Source organism: Gopherus flavomarginatus, chromosome 10 (assembly GCF_025201925.1).
Source record: "Gopherus flavomarginatus isolate rGopFla2 chromosome 10, rGopFla2.mat.asm, whole genome shotgun sequence".
Lineage (NCBI taxonomy): Eukaryota > Metazoa > Chordata > Testudines > Testudinidae > Gopherus > Gopherus flavomarginatus.
In genome coordinates, this window is record NC_066626.1 from 63,060,465 (window position 1) to 63,084,266 (window position 23,802).

The 23,802-nt window shown below is 41.0% G+C and overlaps 1 protein-coding gene across 3 annotated transcripts in view; it reads right to left on the reverse strand.

Annotated features, from left to right (window-relative positions):
- The window catches only part of THSD7B (thrombospondin type 1 domain containing 7B), a 539,966-nt gene that overhangs the window by 269,070 nt on the left and 247,094 nt on the right, over positions 1-23,802 (reverse strand). The window lies entirely within an intron of this gene.

Sequence of the window (23,802 nt, forward strand, 5' to 3'; positions counted from 1 at the left end):
CTTGATTCTCTAATAATACAGACCTACATATTAAAGATTCTAGTCTATTTAACATTTAATAGGCTTTTATAACTATCTGCAAGGATGGTCCTGTTTATAATTTCAATACTTTTCTAATATATCCCTAAGGGTTGCTTCCAGGTCACCCAGCCTTCTGATTACTTAATCCTCACTGGCTCAGTGTCACACAAACGTTTTCTCTGCGGACAAAAGTGTTAAAAAGCTGGGCCCTTCATTCATAGCCACAAGGGGGACAAAGTCTACAGAGGAAAAAGCATAAAATGTTGGTGTGACATTTGTTTTCCATAGTCCTTGGTATGTTTATCCTTTCATGTCTCATTCTTTGGGGTTTAGTGGAATAATTATTAATATTTATTTCTAAACTATTTACTTTTTTGAAGTGTCCAAAAGCATGCCAAGCACTTCACACTACAGGTAAGTGTCACACGGGCCCTAAAGAGCCAACAGTCTATTTTCAAACAAGACAACAAAATAGCAATGCAATAATGAGGGAGAAGGACTCTGTTAATATCAGTAAGATCACACAGCTATTCAGCAAAGGTATTTGCATAGTATGGTGGAACAAGATTTATTTTTCTGCTTTCATTTAAATAAGTATATATGAGAAAATGTCCTGCTGACTAATTTCTTCTGTAAAGCACAATAAAAATGGGCCTTCGGGAGGGATTTGAATGCAGAGCAAACTAGTTTGGGAAGGACCTTCCATAAATAGGGGGCGGTGGACATGAAACAATATTACAAAATGATCACTAGTCTCAAGGTTAAAAAAATGACTGAAAATGATGAAACTGCATTAGCTATGTTACCTGAAAAATGCTTATTTATTAGTAGCTGGCCCCTATATATTTAGTTTTAGGCTCAAACACAGCCAGGTGCTTAAAGAATTTGGTATTCATATACATGCTGCTCTTGGGAGTGAAAACAAAGGGACTAATTCTGGCTTGCAGTATGCATACACAACTCCTCAGCTGCATCTGAAAAGAAAATGAAGCTTATTGCATTCTTGGAGAAAAGTATGCAAGCTTAGGTAGTTGCTCCTAATAATTAGTTAACATTGCATATCAATTTGAAAATGCAAAGCACCCTGTAAGTACTAATATTATCCTTATTAGGTTCTATTTCTTTTCCCTCTGTCTTTAGAGGTTTTCTTTTTCTACAACTGCTCCTGCTTGATATCAATTGTGGAATTTATGCAGGTGGGTTGATCAAATCTGATTATGATTAAGTTTTGTTGTTGAGAGTGCCACAGTAGTCTAACTGAAACAGGAGTACTTCTATTTTCTTCTCTATATTGCTTTGTTTAAAATGTTAATCAACATAAAATTTATGTAGGAAACTTTTATATGGACAAACTGGATCCACTAAAGTATTGTGTGCTTTGAAGAGGTATATTCCTGAATATTTAACAGAAAATAATGGCTGTGAGTGGGCTGCTTTACCCAACTAAAGACATGGTATTTTAAGTTTTAAGTTTCCTGGGTAGAGACCGAAGGAGTCCCTCTTCTGGCTGTGGCTTTTGAGGATTATTGCAAATAATAAATAGTGACAATAGTGCTTTTTATTATCAGTGGACTACATCTTTAAATGTCTAAGTACCCTCCCTGTATGCAGAGTTCAAATACCACCTTGGTCCTCAGGGCTACAAAGTGTTAGAAAGATCCACATTGTGGTATATGCTCTCTCATAGATATTTTACTTTTGTTCTTTCTTCTTTAGTTCTCAATGAAAAGGATGAAAATCAGTCTAACTGAAAGCCTGTGTGTATAGAAAAGTGTGATGATGCCATTCATGCTCACTGCCTGGCCATGATTATCAGAGGGTGGAGTAGTGTAATAACCAAAGATCCTGTGCAACTGTAATGCCGACAGATTCCCATCATTTGTGGGTGGGACTGAACCAGGGACCTGTGCAGCTTAGTGCATGAGCCTCTACTACATGAGCTAAAAGCCAACAGGCTGTTAGCTAATGCTGTAAAGCAGACTAATTTAACTCTCTCTAAGTGGTCTCAGTGCCACTCGATGGGACAGAACAACACACCCAGAAGGTGTGTGGGTTACACAATGACACAGACTCGATGGATAGCTTTGCACAGGGCCTAAGTACCATTCAGCCCCCCAAATAAGAACCACAAATGAAACTTAGCAGTTTGCCATTTCTTTGATGAAACATAACCACCATAAGCAACTGGGACTCCTCTCTCTAACCAGAAAACTTAATATTTGCATACACCATGCTTTTACTTGGATAAATCAGACTGTTCAAAACAACTAAATAATACTTAGTCCTGCCTTGAGTGAAGGGGCTGGACTAGAGGACTTCTTCCAGTCCTACGATTCTATGATTCTATCATTTTTACTCATAAATGAATGCCCCAAAGAGGAAGCTGTAATTAGCATCTGAAACTGACCCACTTATAAAGAACAGATTTGCACAAACAGCTTTAATGCGTGTCGGAAAAACTCTTGTTTTCAGATACTAATGCAGAATGCTAATGATGATAAATAATTATAAATATCTGGACTCTCTGAAGTACATCCCACTCAAAGCCTGCAACTGAGTTTGTACTAAAAAAGAGGACCAAAATAAAAGGAGTAAATAAAATTAGATTTATGCCTCCTGCTCAAAACAGAGCTGATTTAGAAGCAACTGACACAAAATTGATTATATTTGGTTGTCACCTTTGGGCCTAATCCTGCAACAAGATTCTGAGAGTTTCCTATTGGACATGCAGCACCTGCCAGGAAATGTTCTGCCCTGGAAGGATTGAATTCTGAGGTAGTTTATGTATTTGTTTTCTTCTTCCATCATATCTCTCTTCAACTGCACAAAATACAGATAAAATTGAAGATGAGGTAAGATGATGTAAAGAATGAAGTAATATTGAGGCACCATAATTCAATGCCATTGCATTCATTTAGCTTCAAAACAGACTCAAAGAAAAAAGAAATGTAAGCAGTAAGTGAGAATGGTCACCGGTTAGGAATCCGAAAGAATGACTGAAATCTATTCCCAGAAAAAGAGATACAAATGAAACTGTGATCTTGGGTTAATGAGTAAAATCTATGGGGAAGTTCAAGTTTTGCCAAGTACCAAAATATCAGTTAGGATGACTAGGCAATTTTAAGTTGGTCTAAGTTACAGTTAGCTAACCCACACTGATGTAGCCTCAACACATTTTCCTAACAAAGACAAATCCTCAATTTTAGAAGCAAGAAAGTGTTTAATTTCTACTCTATTTGGCATAGATTAAATATTAAACAAAAGGGGGGAATCAAACAAGCTATACAGTGCAATATAAATGTTACATTTTCAGTATGCTTCCATTTTACCTTTGAGGCTGGAAATTTAATTACATCATTAATAATTATGTCTAAATGTATAGCCTGTAGTGAATGATTCCTTTGGAGACAGTTAAAGAATATTAAATATCTAAGCTGCTCCATCTTCTATAACTGGTCCACTGGTAATACTGAAACAACAGTCTAATCCTACCCACAGCTCAGCTATGATGGTATCTATAAAAGAATGTATACTGAAAGGAATCATTTAGGATAGTCTACAATGGAGACTGTTCATTTAGAAAAGTTTCAAGTTATTTTATTAATCTAAATGGTTAAAAAGATTTAAATTAATTTTGTTCTTTAAAACGATTCTGTCATTCTATCATCCCCTTTATTTAGAGACTGAGGTGTTTCACAGCCAGAGAAATATAATATCTGGCAGCTGCTCCTGTACTCCATTGTCAGGCAAAACGCTCATTGGCTTCAACAAGAAATTTTACTGAGTAAACAGTGCAGGAGCAGGAACTAGTATGGATGGTGTAATTATTAGATAAAGAATATCAGATCTACACACGTACCAGAGAAAAACGATAAAGATCGTAGTGTGCTCTTTATCCATGCATACTACCCTCATTACACCTCATTGGTATCATGGATATCAATGGCAGGTGCAAACATCTCTCAATGTACATTATCATCATCGGCCTCTAGATAAGGAAGAAGATTGTGATGTCACGATGTACAGTCTTCCTCTTGGGTTCCTTGTTGCTGCAAGGAGGAGAGTATGCTGCACTGGGTGTATGCTTGTCACAATGTAGTTATGTTGACACATCAGGGGACATACACTTCTGGGTGCTTTGGAGTGAGCAGAATCAAGGCTCTGCCCAATCCCCAGCCACCTGCATGAGCAGGAACATCGCAAGTCTGTGAAATCTGTTTATCGTTGCACACAGGGAGTGGCAGCATGGAGCCCCAGCTCAAGGGACTAAGAGGATCCCTGATGTCCCCTTACTCCAGCATGCAGGAAGAGCCAGGATTTGGCCCTTTATAAGCAAACAGCCAGTAATCCATTCACATAATACATTTAGAGTGCATATATGTTTGACAACCATTAACAAATTTCCTGTCAACCAACAGGACTAAAATATGCAAACTAGACTGTGAAGGGTGGGGTGGCTCTGCTCTTACCAGTGCCACCCTACACCATGAAGTTCTGCTCATACAGCAACAACAGAAGAAGCAAGGATAATGACAAGGGGTGGAGGAGCAAACAAGAGTGGGAATTCCCTATGATATCATAATTGCACCAACCTGTAATTAACTATTTTAGGCACAAGCTAAAGTTAGTGCTACAGGTCTATGTGTAAGTTGCTAAGCCTGAATGGCACACACCGGTAGATAACCTTCTTATCCAAGTCTCCATGCCACACAGGCCTTTTACTATATTTGTGTAGGTCCCAAATAAAAATTAAAAATGTCTGAATTGCACATGGTCTAGAAACTAACTAGTCAGTCTCTGTACAGGGTCTTTTTTCCCCCACTGTTGGTGAACTACCACTCTAAGGCCATAGCTACACTGGCGCTTTACAGCACTGCAACTTTCGCGCTCAGGGGTGTGAAAAAACACCCCCCTGAGCGCTGCAAGATACAGCGCTGTACAGCCTCAGTATAATCAGTGCCGCAGCGCTGGAAGCGCTGCTCCCAACGCTGCAAGCTACACTCGTAGAGGATGTGGTTTACGTGCAGCGCTGGGAGAGCTCTCTCCCAGCGCTGGCACTGCGACCACATTCACACTTCAAAGCGCTGCCGCAGCGCTGCCCCGGCAGCGCTTTGAAGTTTCAAGTGTAGCCATACCCTAAGTTTGCTACTAGATTAAAGGAAAACACAGAATCGGCAAATGGAATTAGAAGAAAACCCCTTCTATTCCAACTCCCTAAAGTGTCAAGGTTGTCAGGCAATATTTGGACACGTTTTTCAAAAATAAGAAGTAAAACAGTAAAACTGGAGGATGTCTGATAAAATTTGGTTTCCTACCACTAAAAATTTCACACAGGAAAAACGTAATAATCTCTTTGTAACTTAGAAAAAAATTCCATTCTGATTATTCAGTTATTAAAATGGGGAAGTGTCATTTTATGACAACTGCTTTCGGCAGGAGATATTTCACACTTACACACTCAGGAAATAAGTAAGGAACAATATTAAAACCTTCAGTGTTAATCTATATGTTCAAAGCTAAGCATATTCTGACAAACCTTCTAATAGACAGTGTTCAAAATTCATACTATATATATGAGCATGATTACATTACTCTAATTTATTTTTTCTCCCTTCGTGCACAGCAATAAAATTTTACCTTCGAACTTTCATTTATTACAACTTTTACTTGATTGAGTGCATGCAGGCACAAAAATGTAATAAACCTTTACTAATCCAATAAATTAGTGAAATCCTGACATTGCAAACAGAATCTCTCTATCTACATACCTATTTGAAAATGGAATTGAAAAATCATTTTGTTTAAAGTTCTAGTTAAGCAACAGGATTTTTTTTTCTTTTTTTTTTTAATATTAATGTTATAGAATTTCATGTTATATGTTTGGTGAAAACTAGATAATATTTGTAGAGTTCAAATGTAATTATATGGTCAGCTTAGGAGCTGTTATAACTGAGAACTCGACAGACACTAAACAATTAAGGGCTCAATCCACCATGCTGCTGAGCACTGTCAAAGAAGTGCACAAAACCAAAGTGCCAGAACTGGATGCTCAGTGTTTGCTTGGCATCTGTGCAGAGACACTATTGTAAAACTGGACCCATTCCTGTTGCCATTGAAGTCGGTGGTAAAAGTTCCATTGAACAGGCCCACGCAGGGACATGTTCATGATGCTGAGCACTATGAGAATAGCTCTAATCAAAACACAGCTGAGCATTGGTGAATAGGAGGGAATGTGAGGGTAAAGGATGAGGGGGAGAAAGAGTATTTAGCCAATTTGTGGTTGTTGAAGTGCAGTGCCAGGAATACAACTGAGGTATGTAGAGGCCAATTTTAGGATTTTCAGTTACTCAGTGTCAGCTGGGAGTAGTGTCTTCTTGAACATTTTTAAGAGCTGGTCTAGATGAAACAAACAGCAAGGGCAGCCATAAAGATCAGAAACTGACCCTTTGTAGGATCAAGCCCTAAAACAGGTAAGAACCACTATATAACACTGATGATACTTGACTATTCAAAATATCATAAGTAATCATGAACATGTATCATAATCTGTGGGAATCATTAACTCTGTGGGTAAAATACAAATAAGAAAACAAAGGAAAAAAGTAACAGCTTATGCAGCCAAAAACATAATATATTGTAAATGTTGCACCGAACTGTAGGCATAAAGTTGGCACAACCTCTGTTTTCTTCTGAAAGGTCACTTGAAATTGAAGCTAATGTTCTATTGATTAAATAACTGCCACTTTAATGGTTCTCAGAATAATGTAAATAAAACAGATAATGGCATGACTTTCTGCATACAATGTTCTAATCAAACTTCTCTCAATAATTGTCTGAGCAAAGGTAAGAGGAAAATAGGAGGAAAACCATTAGACCAGACTATGCTGAGGCTGTAAAAACTTAGCACTGTATTTTAGGATGGATGGAGGAATAGATAGATTTGCTATACAAAGGAAGGATAGTTGTGTGAATACAGCACACAGGGATTCATAAAAACTGGGTTCTATTCCCAGTCTTAACACAAATTTCCTGTGATGAATAACCTTAGGAAAGGTTTCAGAGTGGTAGCCATGTTAGTCTGTATCAGCAAAAACAATGAGGAGTCATCAGTGTCCTTAGAGGCTAACAAATGTATTTGGGCATAAGCTTCCCTGGGCTAGAAACCACTTCATCAGATGCAAGGAGTGGAAAATACAGGAGCAGGTATAAATACATGAAAAGATGTGGATTGCCTTTGGAAAGTTTCTTTTGGCCAGAAATTCAAAACCTAAAAATGTGCACACCAAAGGTAATATTGTGACTGGCTCCTACCTGGGTGCATGTGGGTGGGTAGAGAAAATACACAAGGAGCCCTCCATCACTCTATGCCTCATGCACAGTTGTGTCACAGTTGCAGTACCTAGACTCAGTGGTTTGCAGGGACTTCTTCAAAGTTCACAGAACTCCACAGGGGAAACCCTATGGAGTGGGTCTGGAGCACAGTGGGGAATATGCTGCACTGAATGGGTGTAATACAGGGTCTCCCAGAGCTTCAAGTCTTCACTGCAGAAGTTAACTCAGGTTATAACTCTAGTGTTGCCCTCTGAGTACTATCCACATACAAAACCTCTTAATTCAAGTGTTTGGAGCTTTTAACTTGAGTTGGCTGGCCCATCTGGGATACAGGTTATAGTTCAAGCTGGCATAGCTCATCAGTTGCTAACCCAGCTGCTCTGTGAAGAACTCCAATCTCTGTACCTCTCCAGTGTTATTTAGCAATATGGCTACACTCACTCAAGCAAGGCTCACTTGAGAGGAGTTTATTCAAGTGTAGATCATGGCAGTGAAGACACAGCTTTGGATTGATGCAGTTCCTCACCACCTCCATCTGGACCAAAGCCTAATAGGTCAGTTAATCACACATGGCTAATCAAACTAACCTGGTCAGTTGTCTGGTCATCTGCATGCATAACTACCTGGATTGCCAGAACAGCAGATGCAAAACCTGTAGCCACATCTCCATTGCTACAATGACCGATGTTGTCAGATGCCTACCGGTATGGTGCTCTGCTCTGTTCAATGTTGATATCACTCGGCTGCGTGCGTGTGTTCCCTCTGTGTGCTGTCCCAGCTCTGTGCAGATAGCCGACACAGCAGACCAGAAGAGAACACCCAATGAACACAGAGTCTAGTAAGGAATGAAGGCATGTCGGCCAGGTTTATTGTCAAACGAAGCACGATGATAGTTCCCTGTAGATTGTTACTCTACAGGGCATACTACGAGAAAGTGCCCCCTGGCAATGGACTCAGCTCAGTCAGCGGCGAGACTTTCCACTGCCCCCTCGGCTGGACAAAGACACCGCCCCAGGGATGTATTTTTATACACAGGTACAAACAAGTTACACATCACTACTGACGTATGAGGTGCAACTGCTCTACGTAGTAAGGTACCGCCTTTCACCTTGTACATGTTGGTTCGAACAGAACAACTCTATCCATCATATTACCGTTTTGGTCCTGTTATTGGGATGGATCAGCCTGTTCCTTGTTATCTGTGTGGAATGTGCAAGTATGTGAATGCTCTAATTTCTAGTGTTCAGTACCTTTTAGGTACGTATCTTCTTGCAGCATCAGCCCTTTCCTTGTCAGCTTCTGTGAGCAGGGCCTGCCTCTGGCTCAGAGCTTCACTTTGCTTTATGTTAGCAAAGTCTTAACCATTACTTTAGTTCAGGCCTTAGGCCTCATACCAGGCCTCTGATACCAAGGCTTACATCTCAGGGCCTCCTCTTATTACAACCAACAGCCCCACAACACATCTCTCAACATGCATAGATCCTACACATGCCTGTCACAACATGTGGTGTGCCTCATCTGTTGCATGAAATGCCCTGATAACAACTATGCGGGGGAAACAAGATAATCACTACGCTATTGAATGAACTCACAGAGAGAACACTATGTCACCTGTGTGTGAATACTTTTCATAAAGCAGTCATTCTATATCTAACCTCTCAGTCCCCATCCGCAAAGGAAATCTACACAATACCTTCAAAACATGAGCCTCGGCACTTAAATTCATAACTCCGCTAGACCCTGAAAATCATGGACTGAACAGAGATGCTGGATTTATGTCTTACTATAAAAAAAATCTATAGCTCCCACTTAAGAAGAGGAGGGGAGGTGCTGGCAGGGGATTTTCTCCCTAGGACTGGAGAGGTGTTAATGGATCACTTCAGCTTGAATGGTCCTTTGAAATATGTTTTAACTATGTATGATAAAAAATCTATTCCACCAGGTATTTAGCTGTGACACTGAGGCCTGGTCTACACTAGGAAATTAGGTCAGTTTAACTACGTCAGTCAGTAGCAGGATAGTTAAGCCAACCTAAGTCCCTTTATAGAAAGCACTATGTCAGTGGAAGAATTCTTCCATTGATGTAGCCACCACCTCTCGGGGAGGTGGAGTACCTATGCCAATGGGAGAATCCCTCCCATTGGCGTAGGTAGTGTCTACACTGAAGCGCAGTTGTGCCTGTTTAGCATTTTAAGTGTAGACAAGCCTTGGTACATATTCTTGGCCTGAAGAAGAGCTCTATGTAAGCTTGACAGCTTGTCTCTCTCACCAACAGAAGTTGGTCCAATAAGAGATATTACCTCACCCACCTTGACTCTCTACCATGATCTCACACAACTGCAAACACTGTGCATTCATTAGGTAGATTAATGAACATGCAGCAACAGCTGGTTCAGACAATGTTACCAAACGTTCATCTGCAGGGGTCCCTGGTTCCTGGAGACCTCCTCCCCAGAGACAGGCTGATATGCTAGTGTCATTGTAATGAATTAAGTATCAGAGGGGTAGCCATATTTGTTGCTTTTATAGATCCAGACTAAGAGTCCTGTGACAACTTATAGACTAACAGACGTATTGAAGCATGAGCTTTTGTGGGTGAATACCCACTTTGTCACCCATGAAAGCTTATGCTCCAATACATCTGTTAGTCTATAAGGTGCCACAGGACTCTTTGTTGTAATGAATTAGTAAGTTACAAACACAGACAATTGTCATCAATGGAATTCCTTTGTTATAAAATAAATCTACACTCACATATAAACACAAAGGCCATCTGTGGGGACTGAACCTGGAACCTTCAGCAACAGACACTGGTCTCTATACTTGATCTAAAGATGAACTCCTCTGTCTGACAGTAAACTGTACAGTTGTAGTGCCTCAGGCCAGCCACCAGAGGGATATAAGATCAAATACACTAAGCCTTGTATTATTCAGTGGTTACTGGTAATGCTCCTGTGCTGCATGGTACTAGAACTGTCCAGAGTAAATGAGAAAGTGTAAGTGTTGCATACCAAGCCAGTTATGCAGGTATAGCGTGGCTGCAAATCCCACGTAAGGCAGCTCTGGGGAATCTTCTCAGTGAAGGCGTTGTCACAGGCAGGCAGTGAGCTGACATATCCTCTAAGCTGATCAAAGCTAGGCTGCTGAACAGCATGGGTCACAGTATGTTCAAATAGGACAGGGCAAAGGTCACCTTTACATGCACTTTTGGAAGGGTGTAGTGAAGCCCCAGCCATGCCCTACACTAGGGTGACTCTCCTGGAGCCAGTCACATCAGCTGTAGTTCCAGAAGCTTCTACTGGCATTGCACAAAACAGCCAAGATCTGGGCCTGTGTATTGTTATCATTGTTAAGTGGTACAAGAGAGTATTTTCAGACAAATACGGAAGGTTGAAGAGAATTCTCTGCTGATTTTGAGTGAAACATGAACTTGCTGAATTGAAACCATAAGGGAAAACTTTCTGTGAAGACACGGTAAATCCTTGCTTAGCAAAGTCTTAACCTACCCTCAAATACTGAGTTCAAATGCACTTCAGTAGGAAGACACTTGTAAGGCATCTCATCAGCAACATACCTTATCTGAAGCTGACAAGAGATGTTAAATTAGTCAAAATTCTATAATGAGCACTCTGACATCCATGAATGTTGAATTTCATTTCATACAAACTGAGATTGTACCCAGTGCTGTGGCATGTTGTATAAACCTTGAGCTATGGGAAGAACTAGAGTAAGACTGTGATGAAGCAGGGAACCACAGACTAGCTTGTGGGACGAAAGGGACTCTGGAGCAAACAACCCATTGCCAGATTAAAACAACGAGGAGTTCTTGTGGCACTTTAGAGGCTAACACATTTATTTGGGCATAAATAAATTTGTTAGCCTCTTAAGTTGCCACAAGAAATCCTCATTGTTTTTGCTGATACAGACTAACACAGCTATCACTCAAACCCATTACTAGATTGTAGTCACTATGTGGTCAGAGCAACAGGCAAGAAAGATGATCTCAACAGCTGTGTTTTGTGAACTAGTGTGCATGTGCAGGAAGCAACATGAGTACATTCAGTGGTCATGGGGTTACAATCTGACGATGTATAGTATATGCAGGTCTCAGCAATACCTGACACTCTGCCCTGTGTTATTGCTTACTTACTATACACATACAGATGCAAACAAAATGAGTTTTCAGAAAGCATATGATCCCTGTCTGACTGCACAAGATAAATTATTCATATCAACAGACTGCTGGGAGAAGGGGCTTTTACTTACCTCTAGTGGTCTTGCCCATATATCTCAATGTTCCAGACCATGACAAATGGCTGGATAACAACTTTCACTCCCCCCGTCATCATCCATCTTCCTACTAGGTTTATTTCCTCAAATCCTGGTGATGAACCTCTGTAGTCACTTATCTGAGCAGTCAGAAAATTTATTGCCTCTAAGAGGAAATGAAATTCTCCTCCAAGTGAAATGAAATGGACATAAAGGGCAAAAATTCAACTGTGGAACAGGTGAGTGCACTTTCCATTGTGTTTCATGGGAGCTGCTTACACTTTTTCTAAGTCTGAATTTGAACCAAAACGCACAATGTGTGTTAATACTGGCCTAAAATAACTACAAATTTCTACAAAGGTTTGTTTGGATTTTAGAGATCCCCCTAAGACAACTAAATTCATGACCACCCATAGTAATCCTGCTTTATTTCTACTGCACCGATAGAGTTGGCTTCTTTGTAAGCATCTTATATGCCTCATTGGAGTACAAGTGGAGTACTCACTAATTATGCTAGACTGGCTTTGGCCTCCAGCCTTCATTGACAGGTTCATAGGCAAAGCTTGCCACAGAACAGCCCATCAGGGCCACACAGTAGTCACAGGAGCTTTGGGGAGGCCACATGGGCACTGGACTGGGACTCAAGAAACCTGTGTTCTATTCCTGGCTCTGTAACTGACCTGCTATGTTACCCTGGACAAGTGGTTTCCCTTTCATCTATATTATCTATTTTGATTGTAATGTCTTCAGGACAAGGACTGTCTCATACTTGTATTATATATACAGACTCAAGCACAATGGGGAATTACCTAACCTTGGTTGGGGCCTTGAGGCACTGCTGTAACAAATATAGAACAATAATGTAGGGTCACATCAGTGTCTCCACACACTTCCTGACTGTCCATGGGTTTGTTTACCAATCACTGGATTTTCTGGGACAGAAAGCGGAAAGTTCTCTTCCTGAAACCAAACTGTAAACAGGATAAGACTGTTTCTGATTAGTCCCAGTCTATCTGGTCCCATTCTGACCGTTGATGTATGCAAATACTCCCAAAGTGACAATGTAAAGGTTGGATCCTTATTTGCCATACATTCATACAGTATGGTACAAATGCTTTTCAACAACCCGCACGTCTAATGCAGGTGACTGTGATTCTGTTACACCTAGTTAAAGGTCTCTTCCTGCAGACAGTTGCTCCTCTGTGTATACTAGTCTCTCACACAGAACCATGACTAAACTGAGCATTTCAATAGTGAGATATGCTGAGTGTCTTCCTTACAATGAACACACAGACATTATAAATGTGTCTAGTATTTTTGTTTCAATATCACTGAAATGAATGCTGAATGTGCACGTAGTAAATTAGCTCAAAACTAGCATCGTAAACATGCTTTCCTCAGAGTTTTTAATTTTCCCCACTTGGCTGTTTTTTCCTAATCTCTCCCTGGTACTACTTTCTCCAACCTTCACTGTTAGTTTAGGACCAGACTGTGTGTGTAAGCACACTATAAGAGCACAAACTTCCACAGTGACAAGCCCCTGCATGCAGGGCATGGAGGAGAGGATGACTCCTTAGACCCTCCTGTCTAGGGTTTTGCACCATGCTTTCTGTCCTGGCATAGAATCAATGAGCACCTTCCAGTCTCTCTTTCGCACCTGCACAAGACACAAGTGCAGTCTGTCCCTTTATGTCCTAGGGGGCTGGAATCCATGTATATTGTAGTCACCACTGTGGGAGTGGCTGGGATGCAAATGAGGGGCACTTCGAATTTCTCTGGACTCAATGATCAGCTATATTTGAAAGTTACATGGCTTGGCTGGTAGCCATTCTGCACCTACTGAGAGACAGGAGTCTAGAGAGGCACAAAACAAGATGGGCATTTTCCGCTGGCTTTGTCTTAACCTTTAGATTTGTGCTATCAAAGAAATGCCAAGGATCCATAGACCCTAGAGTGGGTGACTCTTCAACTTTACATGTCTAAATAATTGAACACACCAGGTGTGCAGTAGAGCTCTGTAGATCACAACTGAAGATAATTTAAATGTCTTTTCTTTATCTACTTTACGGCGAGAAATGATAGAAGAGGACTGCCACCCTCCAGTGAAGCTGGAGGTAAAGTTAAAACTAAAGCTGTCTGGAAAGAAGGACAGTACTTGTGGCATGACATCTAAAGGAACAACCTGGCTTCCTTTACCAGATCCATGGATGAATATTGAGAGCACACATTAATTGCACTAAGACATTACTAAGAAAATATATTAGATTGTACAGTTGGGCATCATATACTTTTGCACTAAAAACTCCACCATAGGTCAATTAAGAGAAATGTACGTAACTAGAGTGAATCACGAATACTGATCGCAGTGCAGGCTCTAATTCATCGGTAATGAAGTGAGCAATAGTCCTCGGAGGGCAGGGAAAACAGCTGATCCATTTCTAATCAAATTGCGGCACTGAAATATAACCTCAATGGAATATCATCTTTAAAAAATTATGCTTCTCTGTAGTCATGTCTATTTCAGCCCATAAAAATGAATAAGTGAGTCCACATAAAGTCAAAACCTTAATCTGCCAATAAATGTCTTAACCTTCAGAACACATGACTGGCAATGCCGTAGGTGAAGACATAATTGAAGAGGAATATTTAATGTTTTTCAATCAACACGACAGAAAATGAGGATATGAATCTCAAATGAAACTCTGTGCATGATGACTATTTTTCAAATATGTTAGTCCAGCAGCTTCCCCAAATAAAGTAAGTGAAAGGTGGAGAACTAGTTCAAAAGACATAGGGCAGGCTGGCACTTAAAGAGCTAAATTTTATCTACTGAAATAAAACATTTTACTTAGTTCCCCCTTACTTTAAACAGAACATAACCTCATTAAATGACATTGCATGAAAAGAACATAAAAGCAGTAAGAGAAAAAAAATAAACACTTTCAGAAGAAATTAATGTTTATTGCTTTCAGATTTCAATACTAGGCTCTTCTCTACTTAAATGCAGTTTAAATGTATTACTTGCCATGGCTTGTACATTAAACCCAATAAGTCTGGTAACTTCTGATAAAATTCCTTATCTCTTTCTTTTTGAACTTGCACAGAGATCCAAGGTTAATTTGCAGATATTATCTTACGAAATAAGTACCTTAGTCTAGAGTATTTAGAATACTTAAATTTGAAAAGGGATAATCAAAAAAATATATAGGAAGCTGTCACTCTTACTGGACTCGCTGCACCTCTGTTCCCTCTCTGGTCTCTGAGTGCACCCCATCATGCCTTTACCAATCTCAGAGTGAAATTTCCTCAATTCCCCACTTTTGGATTAGTCTAGAGGTTTCCAAACTGTGGGACACGCCCCGCCTGGAATGTTTGTGGGGCAATGCCAGGCTGCTCAGGCCAGCTCCGCATGACAGGACTCGGGGAGAGAGTGCCACCTCCACCCCTTGACTCACCTGAGCAGGCTACCCAGCCTATGGGTCAGCGTCAACATTCACTGCAACTGTGCCAATTTCTGCTCTCAGGCAGCCTCCATGCCCAACATTGGCTCTGCCCCCAGAGACAGTCATATGTGCCTTACCCAACCCTGAAAACCTGAGAGTGGGAAGAGCAGGCATTGTGTCTATTTTTGTCTGAGTTGGGCGGGGGGGAGGGAGAAGCACATCCAAAAATTTTAATTCAAAGTGTGGGCTCAGCTGAAAAAGTTTGAAAACTGCTGGCTTAGGCCTGTGTATCAACTGTGCTTAATCAGCATGTCCAGCTAGGTTTGGGAGTATGGCTAGTGGCATACAGGGAGCAAGCAGCTTCCTTAAACCAAAGTACTGTTTATTTTAACAGTGGGAACAAAGCATTTTCGAACACACACTCCATATGCGTGTCTACTTTACGTAAAGGCTCACCAAACCTGCATGTTAACATAGGAATGTCTAATTTTTTCAGACCTTTCCCCTACTCCCCCCGAGGGACTGTCAGACTGGCTCCCCTGAACAACCACCCCCCCCCCCCCCGAAACAATGGTCACACCAGAATTCTTTTGTTCTTCTGCATTCCTGGTCCCTTTCCAGTCCTGACATTGTCTCTCAACTTTCAATTGTCTGCTAAGAAGTGGCTTATCTTGAACCAGTCTTCCCTTTACTTTTTGTTTTTGCCCCCAACAGCCCCTTATTAAACTAAACCAATATATTCACAGACTAAACATCCCAATAACCAGGTCAGATACAGAATTCATGAATTATTACAGAGCAGCTCCAAATCCATCACAGAAACAATTATACAATTGTATAGTAGATAGTTGACTTTAATCTCGATACTTGGCTCGAGATGTTCATCCAGAGGATTTATTTATTTCCAGGCTTTTTATACTATTTGCTTCTCCTTTATTTGCACTGCAGTCTCACATGATTTGATCTGTAAGCTTTGTAAACTATTGGAAAATGTGAGTTCACTTGTTTCTCCCTTTATACATAATTGTTCATTGAACCCAAGGGATACTATGAAATTGATGCTGCTCCAGCATTCCTTACCCAGAAAAAACTACCTGGGTTTGATTTCAGGATCCTGCCCAAATTTAATCTCTCAGGAAAAGAAGATTAATAGATGAAGATCCCCTCAGAACCGTTAAAAAAAGTAAAAGGCTATTGTGAAGAGAAGCAAAACTAAGAGATTATGGGGATTTTACACTGTTTTCTATGGAAAATGAGTTATTTTTAATCAGATTTATTCCAATGCATTCATTTATTTTAACAGCTTGGGAAAATAGGGTCACATTTACTCTTGATTTACAAAATTATGCTTGGTCAACCATATGCAGTACCACAAACACATTTCTTTATACCACAACAAATAATGTATCAGGAAACCTTGCAAACTCTGAATTAATGCAGACTACTATGAAATAAATGAATAACAGTTGTAGAACTATTTTCCTGAGTTAAACTGCATATAGCATTAAAGTGAAAACCATAAGATATTTATTTATTGATAGCCAAGAAATTACCACCTTTACCTATGCATGACTAGAGATCTCTCTCCTAATGCTGCAGCTCAGTGAGTTTTCAAGATAGAGAAGGCTGACTGATTTGGTGACTATTTAGATTCATGAACAAAAAGGAACACCTCCTCACCCTTTTCAGGATCTAGTTGCCTTTGATGTAATACTAAATATACCATAAAAACACAGTGTTAACGGCATAGCAAAAACTTTAAGGGTGAAATTCTTGCTCAATTGAAAACAATGGGAGTTGTGCCATTGCGTTGGATGGGACTAAGGGATCATTTTCGTTTGTACCAGGTACTGTAGGGAGAAAATAATCTCATCTTTCATCTACTTCAACACTCAACTAGTGATTTAAATATTGTAGCAAGAAATGTTTTCCCCCCTACATGAATTCTTTACTGGTCTCCTTTGAACATCAAGCTTTTTACTACAAAACGGACATTCTATAGTACATATAAATTTCCCATTAACAAACGGAAACAACCAGTCAGTCTGGGCTAGACTGAGCCTTTAGGCTCTGCCCTGATCAAAGGAAAGTACATAGCAGTGCAGACCCAGAAGGAGATCTGGAAAAGGAATTGTACTCAGAGATCACACTCTCCTTCTAGTCTTGAGGACAGTGTAAGTTACTTCACCCTCTTAGGGGAACAGCTTACTTTCTGGCCAGCTCTGCTGGCTGGCTTATAGAGAGACAGAGCCTTCCTCACCCACCTCTCTGTTGGGAGCGATTATTATTGTCATTCCTGGATGCATGTATAGGTACTTTTCTCTTCCTTGTTCACTTAGATCCTGCTCCATTTGAACTCAATAGCAGAATTCCCACTGACTTCAGAGGAGCAGGATCCAATCCTGTCACTGACGTGTGATTTTTTTCCCCCATCCTGGTGATGTGAGAAGAAATGGGCCTGGTTTTATGTTTTGTTGTTGTTGGCCAAGTATGGAAAGCTTCTTGGATAGCTCAGTGGTTTGAGCATTGGCCTGCTAAACCCAGCGTTGTGAGTTCAATCCTTGAGGGGGCCACTTAGGGATCTGGGGCAAAAATTGGTCCTGCTAGTGAAGGCAGGAGGCTGGACTCAATGACCTTTCAAGGTCCCTTCCAGCTCTAGGAGATTGGTATATCTCCTATTATTATTATTATTTTTATCTTTCACACGTCTCATTTGTCCTGGCTGTGGGCTTGACAGTCACTGGGTTGATATGACAGACATTTGAGGGTGCATGTGACAGTTGCACTTTCACATAACTGGGTGGAAAAATACACACCACAGTTTACAGAAAAGAATTGAACAAAATTGATACTTACAATCCAATTCCTACACTTCAGTAAAAGTTTGATAAGAGTATCAGAACTAAGGAGTGTTGGAAAGATTCATTAAAGCTGTACAAAATGGGAGGAATTTTGTTCAAACAATGGTCCAATGAGTGGAAAAAGTGTCTCAGCAATACAGAGATGAGTCAATTTCTAAAGAGACTTCTCCCCATATGTATGTTCTGCTACAAAAGTTTTGTATAGCCATTTGCCAACTTCCTAAAGCTATAAATTGAACTGGCTGCTCTTATCTTTTTTGCTTGTTTAACTCCTTTAAGCACAGGCAATACCTAGTTTTAAACAATTACAGATGTGTCCAGGGCCGGCTCGAGCCATTTCGCCGCCCCAAGCACGGTGACAGGCCACGGGGGGCACTCTGCCGCTCGTCGGTCCCGCAGCTCTGGTGGATCTCCCACAGACGTGCTTGCGGCAGGTCCACTGGTCCCACTGCTCCGATAGGCCTCCCGCAGGCGTGCCTGGAGATGCTCCACCGGAGCTGCCTGCCGCCCTCCCGGCAACCGGAAGAGCGACCTCCGAGGCATGCCGCCCCAAGCACGCGCTTGGTGCACTGGGGCCTGGAGCCGGCCCTGGATTTGTCTCATACCGACATATTGAAAGACAAATACAGAACAATACATTTTTAAATGATCTATAATCTTCTCAAAGGGCTAATGTTTCTCAGTTCACTCTATGTTTAGCATTTTGTCTAAATCTTCAGGTTTTTAAAATACAGGATTCAATCCACAGATAAACAAAATCTTTATTTAAAATCAGAGTTTGGCTTCAAAAATGTGGCAGATGAACTCAGTTTCTGTCTCTCTTTGTTGTTCTTACCGACACGTTTTTGTGTCTTGACTTAAAATAAGGCCCAGTCCTGTAACTGAATCCACTGTCATGGATGCCTATGTCTATATAGAGCCCTGGATCTATAAGAAGGTCTGAAACTACTCCCATAGAAGCCAGTTTCAAAACTCCCATTGATTTCAATGGGTGCAAGATACAGTCCAGGAAGTTCTTTCCCATACCCATCCTAGGTGCTTACCAATCTCCCTCTTGTCTCATATATATGCTGTTTTCTGTCCATTATCATGGCATGACTAGTCTCTTCTTACTGCTTATATATAAAGAGAGATCTAATAAAGAGTCAGTGCATATCAATATTGAAGCAGACTTAGTGGGGAGTTGTAATGGCGTATACTGGCCCTTTAAGCCTAGAGGCGGCCAGAAGACACTGTTCCGAGAATATTGGGACAAAGGCTCAGGAAATGGCCAAAGTCAGAGGAGAAGAAGAGGTTGCGGACTAGGGTAAGAGGAATGCACCGACTCTGCATTCTCTTCCTATGGAGCTTTCATATTAAACCCTGATCCTGCAAACATTTATGCTTAACTTGAAGCCAATGAGACTATTCTGATGCTGAAAGCTAAGCATGTGCAGAAATGTTATTGCAGAATCATGGCCTTAGTTTGCTCCCTTCAATATCTTCTGGTGTAGGACATGGATTGCAGAGACCCTAAGCAATTATATCACATGCAGAACTGAATTAACTCCCTCTGAAACTGCTTTTACTTCTGTGAGACATATTTCATCCTTAATATTTATATAAACTCCCAATGCCATCAATAAGAGGTCATAGATCAAGGGCAGAATACCACTGGTCATTTATTTGTATGCTCTTCTGTTTCATTTGTACCCTTTTTAGACTGTTTAAAAGGCCAATTCTGTTGTGTGAAAACCTCTCAGAAGTTTACAAAGTTTTCATTACTAGTGCCATTGTGGCATCCATATTAAACTAGTAATTTGACAATTTTCTTGCCATTAGAAACAGTAAAAATGTCACACAGGCTACAGGCTGACTTTTGGTATTTTATTTTTAAGAGCACTGTAAATAACATACTTTGAAAGATAAATAATTGATCATTTATCTCCCAAGCATCTCTGTACTGATATCTATCACCAATCCCCCCATGTGAACAAATTAGGAAGCCTTCCTAAATGAATGATTCACCACACCACAACCTCCTGTGTGCTCCACAGTCTCTTGGTCACAGGGTTCTCCAAAAAACGCATTACATGTGATATGCTATAATACCTACATACAATGAGGTAAGTTAAGAATGGAGTTGATACTTAGCACTTATATAAAACTACCTGTCCACATATCTCAAAGGGCTTTACAAAAGTGGATGAGCATTATCATCTCCATTCTATAGATGGGAAAGTGAAATAGAGGGAGGTGGTGTGATTTCTTCCAGGTCACAATGGTGTACAAAGGCAGTAAAAGCCCCATATCTAGCCAGAGCAGGATTTTCCTGATTCAGACTATATTGACGACAGCAATAAGGCTGTCCTCAGAAGACCCCCTTTCAAGCTCTGTTGTAGGAGGATGGGTTCGGGACATGAGAGGTGTGTCGAGGTGGGGCTACAGCATGCAGATTCTGAACAATGCTGCTGCCCATAGGGGAGTCAGCTGTAATTTAGGCCCCAGGGTAGCCTAGGATTGGGAGATGCAAAAATGGCTTAATGCCACCATATCCCCCACCCATTTGGGACTGGGGTTTTGTGCTGCACTTCCAAGGGTACGTCTACACTTTGTTTTAAAAACCACAGCAGAGAGTCTTAGAGCCTGGGCTGACAGACTCAGGCTCACAGGATTCGGACTACGGCACTAAAAACAGCAGTGAAGACATTGGGCTGGAGCTCAGGCTCAAACCCTCTCTGGGCTTCAGAGTCTGACCATCAGGCCAAGCTCAAACATCTACACAGCTATTTTTAGCACTGTAGCCCAAGCCTCACAAACCCGAATCTGTTGACCCAGGCTGAGACCCACTGCAGCAGGTTTTACAATGCAGTGTAGATATAGCCTATGAGGCTCAGCACAGAACCTCACCCCCAGTGTTTTACACTATCTACTGCAATCAACTGGATTACAAACTGGAAGAATACCATGCAGTCTTAATTGAATATTTCCTTGCTTTTGAAGACCAGAAGGTGAAATTCTTACCTATTTCTGAAAGTTGTTTAGTGATGTCTAAATTGTATAAATAGTTCTGTGATGAGGTTCACTCAAGTTTCAGTTGTCAGATTTTCTTCTCTTGGTAAGCTTAATTAGATCTAGAGCTGCAGCTCCAGAAGAATTCTGCTCCTAGAGCATTTTTCCATATTAATCTCTTCAATCTCCGATTCCTTCTGAAAACATTTTTTCCTAACTCATTTCAATACTTTTCATCTGTTCACAATTTAATCATTTTCGAGCAGAGCTCAAAAAAGTGTAGAGTATCCAGTTTTGCTCATTTACACATCCCTCCTGTTTAATCAGTGTTTGTTGAGGAATAAAATCTCTGAAAAGAAAATGAACTTTGTTTATAAAATAAAAATGTGAAGTTATATTTAGTTTAAAAACAGTTGAAAGTGTATTTTATGCTGCATGCTCTGTTTCACAGAGTAGAATATTAGGGTTGGAAGGGAGCTCAAGAGGCCATCTAGTCCAACTCCCTGCTCAAAGCAGGACCAATCCCCAGACAGATTTTTGCCGTAGATCCCTAAGTGGCCCCCTCAAGGATTAAACTCACAACCCCCTGGGTTTAGCAGGCCAACGCTCAAACCACTGAGCTATTGGCATTGATAGGTATTGTCCTTTAAGTTATGCATTACAGCCATACATACAGGATTGTATCTAGACTCCACTTAAAGGAAAGAAAAAAAATCTATCCTAAGGTTTTTCAAATGAAAAAAATTAAGTGCACTGCTATAAAGTACAGTAAGTGAAGGATTTTCTTAGTCTGGTAACTGAAAGAATAAAAAAGGTGGCTGACTTGAACAAAATTCTTCTGACCAGCTGTAGGCACCTCTTGAATGCATAGCTGAAAATTATATATTTTGAACTAGACAGATAGATAAATTTTTATGATTCTATTCAATAGACTCTAACCTACAGCTCCAATTTAACAGCCTTGCAGGTCACTCAGACTCACCATGCTCTTTAGATAACCTTTATCACAAACATAGATCAACGTGTGTCAAACTCATTTCATAACATTTAAAATAAAAAAGGGCAGTACTACAACTGGTTGTAATGTGCTGATGTTTGTCTTCAAAAAAATTGCTGCAATTCCCATGTGCTCAAAGGTGCAATTCCAATCGTTTCAGTTCTCCAAGTTCTAAGAAGCTTGGTTTTCAGATGGACTGAATACCTGCTGCTACCAGGACCGGCGCCAGTGTTTTTGGTGCCCTAGGCGCACGGCCATTTTGCCGCCCCGCGCGCCGATCCCGCGGCTCCGGTGGACCTGCCACAGGCGTTCCTGTGGAGGGTCCGATGGTCTCGCGACTCTGCTGGAGCTGCCGCAGGCTTGTCTGCAGGAGGTCCACCAGAGCCGCGGGACCAACAGACCCTCCGCAGGCATGCCTGCAGCAGGTCCACTGGAGCCGCTTGCCACCCCCCCAACAAAATGCCGCCCCCCAATAATCCTGGCGCCCTAGGCAATTGCCTAGGTCGCCTAAATGGAAGCGCCGGCCCTGGCTGCTACTGTTGGAGTTGCTGGTGATCAGCACCTGTGAGAGTCAGATCCTCTCTGTGGTTTGAAATGTTGCTACAGAATAGACTGCCTTTCTCCATATGCTCCATTATAACAACAGCTTATCCAAGGATCTAGAAACTGTCTTTGAAGTGGTTGGGAGCCATTAACTACAGCAGAATACTAAGAAGGGAAGTTATAACCTTGCTCCTCTCCGAAGAGCTCAGGGAATGAGGAACTTTAGCAGTCATGTGACAGTGCTCTGAGGCATTCTGCCTATGCCAGGCAGGCTTAGGCAGAATACTTCAAGGGGCACTTTGTGAAGAGCACTTCACCAGTGGACCTCATACCTGCTGATATCAAGCACAGGGAGCATGGGTCTTGGCCTCATCCCTAATCAGCCTGCCTGTCCCTTTTGAATCAAAGATGACCATCTGCCAGCCAAATAGCCGGATACTAAAAAAATAACGCTGGGTCTACATTCTGCCTGCCTTCTTTGTGGTTGCTATAAAGGTGGAGGGAAGATCCCCACCATCCCACATTGAACGCATATGCCACAACTGGAAAAAGCACAGCCATGATTTAGCCTGAATTTTGCTGTGACATGCCTGACTTCAAGGTGCATATCTACCACCTGATATTTATGTATGCAAGCATAATCACTACATAAATTTAGACTTTTTGAACAGCTGTCTTTCCAAGCTAGTGAACCACGTTTGCCAGTCCTCTTATATGAATAAAGATTATTAAAATGCTCATAAGATAGAAATGTTTGTGTTACAATGCTATACCACTGCCCTTACTTTATAGCAACTTGCTCGTCCCTGAAAAATTCTAAAATGGGTCTGAGTTCTTTACATAACCATCAGTTTCAGAATAGTGCTGAGAGGGCTTTGAATTTATCCGTCCACTTGAATAAATGATGGTTCTGTTCCCCATCTAAACTAGTACACGATCTATAATCTGGCTCCTGGATGCTTGCAAAGACTACTACAAGATATATGCAATAGTAGTAATTTTACTGAGTTTGGGCTTGATGAGACCATTACCACCCACTAACTCAGAGCTATGCAAATCTAATAGGACAGCCTGGTCAAAGGCAGGACAATCTGCCACGAATGCTCACCTGTCATGTACTCCAACTCCTTATTCTAGGAACACTCCGAGTCCTTGTTCCCACACTGCAATAGATTACTCTGGTTATAATCTAGTATCCCACATGGCCACAAGTAGAAAATGATTTCCCTCCTTCTCAGGGCCAGGATATGAGAAGCATATCAGAGTGTGGGGAAGGCAGAAATAGTTTTGTTTCCATACATTAGTTTGTGTTCACTATTTGGAGCTTTGATTGATATTGTTAGCT